The 8,581-nt window shown below is 42.1% G+C and overlaps 1 long non-coding RNA gene and 1 other non-coding gene across 2 annotated transcripts; both read right to left on the reverse strand.

Annotated features, from left to right (window-relative positions):
• Positions 1-1,239: 1,239 nt before the first annotated feature.
• On the reverse strand, positions 1,240-2,246 carry LOC121993904. The gene is made up of 3 exons (XR_006115472.1): positions 1,757-2,246; positions 1,349-1,432; positions 1,240-1,252 (listed from the first exon to the last, which is right to left on the reverse strand). It is a non-coding gene; the product is annotated as an uncharacterized LOC121993904 (long non-coding RNA).
• Positions 2,247-7,305: 5,059 nt separating this feature from the next.
• On the reverse strand, positions 7,306-7,415 carry LOC121998917. The gene has a single exon (XR_006116700.1). It is a non-coding gene; the product is annotated as a small nucleolar RNA R71 (small nucleolar RNA).
• Positions 7,416-8,581: the final 1,166 nt, after the last annotated feature.

The raw sequence follows: 8,581 nt of genomic DNA on the forward strand, positions 1-8,581 counted from the left end.
ATAGGGATTAAACAGCAAGAACAACCATTTGATAGCCAACCGATAATGGTTACATGTTTAGAAACACTCGATTTGAAGCCTTTTAAAGCTCTTTTATACTCGGCCTCATGGTTGGATCAAGTACCTAAAAGAACTCAAACATCAAAATCATTACATAAGCTGAAAAATAGTACCATGAATAAAAAACCATCAACTTGAATTGAGTCCATAAATGACACATGGAGTACTGAGAATTTCTTAATTTCATGGAATAAATTCATCACATCAATAGGAAACTAAGAGCGATAAGCTACAGAGATTAAACTCTTAGTTGTGATAATTCTACTTTGTCTTCCTCTTTGATCACTCCACTCTCATAACTTCAGAATCAGCCTAAAATGGAGCCATTGTTAATGTGATACCAAACAGTAATTTCAGGACCATCATAAATTATTAATTGAAGTTGAACTGGATTATATAAAGCATTGCATCACAGAAATAGGATGAAACTCGTAGGAATTCTTAGTAGTTAATATAATGGAAGAGACATTTAATCAAACACTTGATGGCCATGAGTCAATGAAATCATAATGTGTGCAAATTGAAACATAGGATGTCAAATTAATACAAGCACTTAATATTCACATAAAACATTACTCAATATGAAAGACAACATGGAGAAAAACATAGAACGAAACCTAAGGCATGAAATGAAATCTACATGAAACTCTAAAATAGCAAAGACTCAATCAGCTAACCTATCAGCATTCAAAGGGTTTTCCTATGAACGATAGCAATTACAGCAACAAGTAGGAAGAGGAAAATGATTCCTTCGGTGAAATGAAGAATATTACATTGTATGGTGTTTTGGAACATTTTATGGTGTTTTGGAACATTTTTTCTTGCAGAAGAACAGGGAGATGAAATGAATAAAAAGAATAGCAATCTTATTAATTGGCACAACTTGATCTCTTGGTTCTGGGAATGTTCCTAGTGAAACAATTTCTTATCTTGTGATCATATTGTTGGAATTTGTGTTATCGCATACTCATTGTTAGTTGCATAGCTAGAGTTCTCTTCTGTTTGCATTTATGTTCTGATATATCAAGATTAGGTCGATGCATGTTTTTAAATTTCAAGAAACATGATAGGTATGAACATTACTTACTTCATGTTCAATGTTATCCCTCTCCTGTTTAGTGATTCGATGCAGATCCACATAATCTTTCCGATGCTTAGTGACGAAGTGTTCCAGTTCTAAAATACTTTCAAGCTAAAAATAAGAAAATTGTCAAAACATTTATCAAATATGATAGAGATATCACGTATCCAGAGAATATCAAAGAAAGAGACTCTGTAGCTGGTGTACCGTCTTAATTGCAGCTTTTTCAAATGGAGGTTTCTCCAAGGGTTTGCGCAAAATGAAGGATGCCAAGAGCGCAGCCAATTTGGCCTGTCAAAGACAATGACAAGCCAAAAAAAATGTACTGTTATAACATGGTGCCATTAAAATCTTATGAATTACATGTATCATTGTAGCAGTTTCTAGCGTATGTTGAATTGTTCTCAATTGAAACAAACTCACAAACTGTAAAACTCTGAAACAGAACAAACTTGGAATTCTTTACTGTTGAGAAATAGCAATTACAATTTAAGATATGCATAGCCCAGAGTGAAGCAAGAAGAAAAACTCCCATGAATATTCAAATGAATGCAAGGAACACTAACACGTCAATAGGAAGAAGAAAATTAAGATAGTTTCAATCCAATAACCAACCTCGTCGTAGCCAAAATAGAGAGCTGTCGCACGGGTAGCTTCCCTAAAATCTTCGGTTCTGTCCCTACTCTTAGCCATCACATAACCTTATACCACCTAATCTCTACCTGCTCATCAACGGTTGGAAGCGGTTCGCAGGAGAAACGCTGCTTGCTGGGCTTCTGCTCAACCCGAATGGAGAGGAGGCCTACGGTGATGCTTCGACCTTTGATCAGCCCAAGACAAGAGGAGGTCGTAGATCGATGTGGCTTCTGCTCAACCCGAGAGGGGAGGAGACCGCAGGCGCTATCCTTGTACAAAACAGGGAAGATCCCGGAAGTAGATCCAGGCGGCAGTGTGCCGACCGTAGTGAGCAGAAGCGTCGGTGATCAGCAGGGAGGAGGCCGCAGGCGCTTGCTTAGATCCTTATGCCGAACCAGGAGAGATCGAGGAAAGAGATTGTCACTGACCTGGGATGCGCCGGAGACCGAGTCCGTAGGCAGTGTGAAAGGCTGCGACGGGCGGCGGTGATCGGCCAGGGTCAATCTCGTCTATGCTGCATTGGAGTAGTGACACCGCGGGTGGGGACAACGTTCCCCCTTTCTCACGTGAGGCCGGAGGCGTCTATACGACAAGTGATCGAATTCCTCTTTCTAGCGTGAGGCTGCACTAGGGCACCGGTCGGACAGCCGCACCACGGTGGAGGAGCGGTGTCCGATCGGAATCGAAACGTAGATCGAGGAAAGGAGGGGCATAAAAGAAAATGAGTGATTGCTAAAACATCACATCGAGCGCCGTCGAGGTAGCAGCAGCAACCCTTGAAGGAGGCGGCGGAGGAAGAGGAGGAGGAAGGGGTGGCGATGGGCGTGCCAAGGTAGTGGCGCTGCCTCCTAGGGTCGGGCGGAGGGTGTGGGCGCTGGTGTTGGCTGCCGTTGGGAAGGTTGTTGGGCGTCGTCATCACCGGCGAAATCCACCACCGCACTTCCCGATTCTTGAGAGGGGTCTGTGCGACAGTGAAGAGAAGAAAGAACTGCCGGCTGGTGGTGAGGAAGAAGAGACGGCCGGCGGTGGGAGGTCGTGTGCCCTAGCCACGCGAGAGGAGATGTCACGAACAGAAAGGAATCACCAGTACTGTGTCGTCGCATGGGTAAAAGGAAACGAAGTTTTCTCCTCCTTTAATCTGGGCCGTCCATATTGTGATGAAGATGGATGAAGATCCAGTCGTCAGATCTTGAGATAAGCGGTCTAGATCACTTAAGATTGAGATGATAACTTGACAGTAGACAATGCTTTTTAAAAATCGTTGTCGTAGACATTGAAAAAAAGGCTAATAGACAATGCTTTTTATGAAGCGTTGTCTTTGACCCATAAAAATGACTAATAGACAACGCTTTTTTTAAAAAGCATTGTCTATTAATAAGAAAATAATGAAATAGACAACGCTTTTCACTAAAAGCGTTGTTAAAAAAAATAGACAACGCTTTTTATAAAAAGCGTTGTCGTTTAAGTGTTGTAGAATCCCAATTTTCTTGTAGTGCGTGTGGAATCCACACGGTTGTGCCAAATGATAGAGGTGGAGAAGGCTCTGGCCGTGTGAATCCACATGACTGTGCCACAAAGTAGAGCCAAAGCAAGCCCTGACCATGTGGAATCTACACGACCATGTTAATGAAACAGAGAAGAAGAAGCCTACGGCCGTGTGGAATCCACACGGTTGTGTAAAATTTCTAGAGATGAAGTAGCTTCTGACCATGTGAATCCACATGGCCATGCCACCAAACCAGAGATAAGGTAGCATCTTGTAGTGTGGAATCCACACGGCCGTGGCATGAGCCATGTGTTGGTGCAACCTTAGGTCAAGGTTGACCTGGTTGACCCGACTCAAGGTGACTTGACTCGAGTTGTATTTTGATGTTTGACTTGGAAGATTGTCGGTGCAACCTTAGGTCAAGGTTGACCTAGTTGAGTTGCATGTTGATGTTTGACACTCGTGAGAGAGTTCTATTCTTGATGTGAGACAAGAATAGATGGTTGGGAGATTATTGGTGCAACCCTAGGTCAAGGTTGACCTGGTTGACCTGACAAGTCCAAGTATGGAGACTTGGCACTGGAAAAGTCCAAGTATGGAGACTTGGCACTGGAAAAGTCCAAGCAGGGAGCTTGGCACGCAAAAAGTCCAAGTATGGAGACTTGGCACGGGAAAAGTCCAAGTATGGAGACTTGGCACAGATAGGTCAAGGTTGACCTGGTTGACCTGAAAAGTCCAAGTATGGAGACTTGGCACTGGAAAAGTCCAAGCAGGGAGCTTGGCACGCGAAAAGTCCAAGTATGGAGACTTGGCACTGGAGAAGTCCAAGCAGGGAGCTTGGCACGGGAAAAGTCCTGGTGAGTGAAGCCATGCAGTGGGAAAGTCCTAACTGGGATGTTAGGCAGTTGGAAAGTCCTGGTGAGTGAAGCCAGGCAGTGAGAAAGTCCTAACTGGGATGTTAGGCAGTGTGAAAACCCTAGTGAGTGAAGCTAGGTGAAAGTCCTGGTGAGTGAACCCAAGCAAGGGAAAATCCAGATGGATCAGGGATGATCGGACTTCTGGTGTTGGAAAGTCCAAGTAGGTCAAGGGAGTGATCGGATACTTGGCACGAAGAGGAAAATCCAGATGGATCAGGGATGATCGGACATCTGGTGTGGAAAAGTCTAAGTGGGTCAAAGGGATTGACCGGACACTTAGCGGGGAGTGCTAGCAGGTCAAGGGAGTGACCAGATGCTAGGCATGATGTACCAACAGGTCAAGGTTGACCGGATGTTGGTGTGGAAGCCTTAGGTTTAGGGCTGAGAAGTTTGGATCGGGCTGCAGACCGATCCAATGATACATGGGTCATCCGATCGGTGCGGTGACCGATCGAGGACCGATCGATATCTGCGATGGTTATCGATCGATGCGGGACCGATCGAAGGAGATCGATGGCAAACTAGCGAAGAAGAAGCCTGATCGGTCTACGGACCGATCGAAGGTTCTGATGATCTGAGACGCATCGGGATCTTCTGATCGGTCCATGGACCGATCGAGGGAAACAAGCGAGCTTCTTCCACGATCGATGCGGACCGATCAGGATGTTACTGATCGGTCCGCGACCGATCGGGTTCTAGTTGTGCGCAGCGGCTAGTTTCTTTTGTCTTCTTCGCGGTATAAAGGGGTCGAGGCGCTGTTACTTCTACTTCTCTTCTAGAACTTCTTTCTTGCTGAAGCTTACGCTTCAAGCGAGCTTTGATTGACCTCGCCTCCGAAGCTTCGCGTGAGCTTCCAGTCGTCGACCAGCTGCTGCGTTTGGGTTGTGAAGTTGTTGCTTCACCTCCAGTCGACAAGAAAGCAAGCAATTGGTAGAGTGCTATTGTATTCATATTGTATTGCTTTTCTTACTATTCTTGTACTCTTTGTTTGCTGTTGCAAACGTTTGTGGCGAGGTTTCTCCACCCACAAGGAGTATATTGTATTAGCCGGTTCTCCGGGGGCTCATCCACCGACGGATTGACTGGACTCGTCCACCTTACGGACACGCCGAGGAGTAGGAGCCCTAATCTCCGAACCTCGTTACATCCTTGTGTTAAGGTTTGGTTTTCTTCTCTTTCGTTTCTTTGTATTTTCCGCTGCGCTAACACGTTTTGTAGAAAGAAACGACAATTTGGGGTCGGCTATTCACACCCCCTCTCTAGCCTCCGTACGAAAGATCCCAACACCATGATGGGCCCATGCCCAGCTCTAAGGGGAGTTCTTCCCTTTTTCAAGGGGAGGAAGGTTCGCCCCTTGTGGACATCCAACCTGGCCGAGATCTGGACTTCTTCAACACTCTCTTGGATGATTCAAAGTCAAATTTAGCATCTCCATCACTCTGAAAGCTTGGATTGGATCCAAATATCACTCTTCGTATAGGATAAGCCTTCTTCCCTTTCCTTTCTTGAGTTTTTGTGATTTAGCTTAAATCTTTATGTCTTTGGATTCCCTCCTCTTACTTATGGAGTAGATCTCTTGTTCTAGGATTAAGGGAGTAATTGTGATGTGAATTGATGTAAAACTCATGGATTTGCCAATTTCCTATCTATATGACATTGCTATGCATTGTATCTATTTGATCTTATGTGTGTGTAATGTGCTTGAGCTTAATTTCCCTCTTTGATTGAATGTTTGTATAGACATACTAATCCCATAGATGGAATGCCCTAGATCATATAACCGAGGGGCCCTAGTCACAAGAGTATCTTATTTCTGGACATCTAGGGCATTGTCTTAAAAGGAGAAGTAATTTTTCATAAGGAAGTAGGGAATATTGAGTGTAATTTTTTTTTGATGTATGACCGAGGGGCCCTAGTGATAGGGATATCCCATTATTAGACTTCATAGGAATCACTTCCATTTAGTAGCATAAGATATGGATTAAGATAGCATTCCGCCTTGACTTCCACGGGGAAGAGTTGGTAATGAATCTAACTTTCTACAGTGCACGAGAATAGAGGATGGGTGATAGGTAATCCATGATACATTGATTATCATCACAAAGAAACTGAACCCTTAGAACACTTCCCAAACCAAGTTCCTCGACACTCTTTATCTTTCTCTCTCTGTCTCCTACTTACTTCAATTTACATATAGTCCCTATAGGATCTTAAATCTTAAATTCTAGTGTTTACAATCTTAAATCTTTCAATAGTTTAGCTAGTTCACTATGCTTAGATTCTAGTGCTTATATATAGTCCCTATAGGATCGATATTTTTATTACTTGACGACACCCGTATACTTGCAAGCACACATCAAGGTTTTTGGTGCCGTTATCGGTAACTACGCATATAACATTAGTTGATAAGCACTTAAGTTAATCTAAACTTATTTTCTTTCACATTTTGTAAATATTTCTATAATTCTATTTTTATCGATATATCTTATATTTGCTTACTTTTATTTTTGCAATTTTCTTCCTACATTTTTAATTTTGCACTTTGAATTTTCTGCACTTTAAATTTTGTTTCTCTATGTGAAAACTCTATTTTTCTTTGCATTTAAATTATGAAATTAGAATTCATGTAATCCTATTCTTGCATGCAAAGATTTAATCTTGCAAGTGATCTATTTCCACTTGATCTTGAAATTGATAAAACCTATCGAAGAAGAATAAACCTGCAAAGACAACAAGAAGAATAAACATTATTTGAAATGGCAAACAAACCTCTTAAGGATTTTGCACCACCATATGCTCATGGGCTTCGTTCTAGCATTATTAGGTCATCCATTGAAGTAAATAATTTTGAGATAAAGCATGCGGTGATTCACATAGTACAACAACATCAGTTTTGGGGTGGACCACATGAAGACCCACACCAGCACCTAGAGGTATTTTATGAGACATGTGGGACAATGAAAATGAATGGAGTCCTGGGCGCAGTAGTGAAATTGATATTATTTGGTTTTTATTTTATGGATAGAGCCAAGTTGTGGCTCACTTCTATGCCAGTAAATAGTATTACATCATGGGAGCAGTGCGAACAAGTATTCCTTGACAAATTCTATCCTCCAAGCAAAACCACACACATGCGGAATTTGATTGCCAATTTAAAACAAGATAACTCAGAGTCTCTATATGAATCTTGGGATAGATTCAAGAATATACTCAGACTTTGCCCTCACCATGGACTGAAGAAATGGTTAGTCATCCACACATTTTATAACGGCATCAACTATCACACCAAAGTTTCCCTCAACACTGCTACTAGAGGGCACTAATGAACAAAGGTCTAGATGAAACTGAAAAAATTATTGAGAGTGTGACACTTAACCACCATCAATGGGCATTAGAAAGAAGTGGAAGCTCCTTTTTTGGAATCCAACTAATGCATCAGGGTAATTTGATATTGACATAGTAACACTTATGTCAACAAGGATTGATGCCTTAACGAAGAACTAGAATCAATGGGAAGCGACAAATTGAATGCCATTGTAAGAGTGTCTGATGGAAGTGTGGAGCATATCCAAGAAGCTTAACCACTTGGGGCCATATCTTCTCAACTTGAGAATTTTGAGCAATGCGATGCCATAGCAAACTTCAACCCCAAGCAAAGAAATTTGTACTCCAACACTTACAATCTGGGATGGAGGAACCACTCAAAATTTTCCTACAAGAACAACCAAGACCAAGGCCAACCCATTAGTCAAAGGAAAAGCTACCAGCTGGGGCAATCACAAGGCTCTTTTCAACAATAATAATAACAACATCCATCACAAAGCTATCAACAGTCAAGAATTAAAAAGATGTTGGAAGAGGTCCACGTAGCTCAGATGAAAATGAAGAATTATCTCAAGCAACTTAATCAAAGAATGGAAAATTCTGAGAAGCATCAGAAAATTCTGGATTGCCAAATAGCCCAAATAGCTTCTTCATCTACAATAGCACCTGAGGGTTTTCTAGGAAAAAAGATGTGAATCTGGTTAAACATTACAATAGGATTGAGCTCCAGAGCGGACGGACCTTGGGAGATCCCCAAGTGACTGCTCTAAAAGGGACTGATACTCTAGAAGTGCTCTCCCCTCCCTCATCTAACTTAGGTGAAACACAAAATGAGAAGGGGATCACCAAGAAGGTTGAAGAAACTTCTGTACCATCACCTCAAAGTCAAACAATCTCTTTCCCTCAAAGATTGGCCATGACAAAGAAAGATGAAGAATTCAGTAAATTTTTGGAGAAAATTAAGAGCTTTGCATCAAGGTTCCATTAATAGATGCAATTCATCAAATGCTAAAGTTTGCTAAGCTTCTTAAAGAGATCACATCAACCCGAAGAAAGAAAGAAGGACATGAGACCATG

The sequence above is a fragment of the Zingiber officinale genome, chromosome 6A (assembly GCF_018446385.1).
Source record: "Zingiber officinale cultivar Zhangliang chromosome 6A, Zo_v1.1, whole genome shotgun sequence".
NCBI classification, from domain to species: Eukaryota; Viridiplantae; Streptophyta; class Magnoliopsida; order Zingiberales; family Zingiberaceae; genus Zingiber; species Zingiber officinale.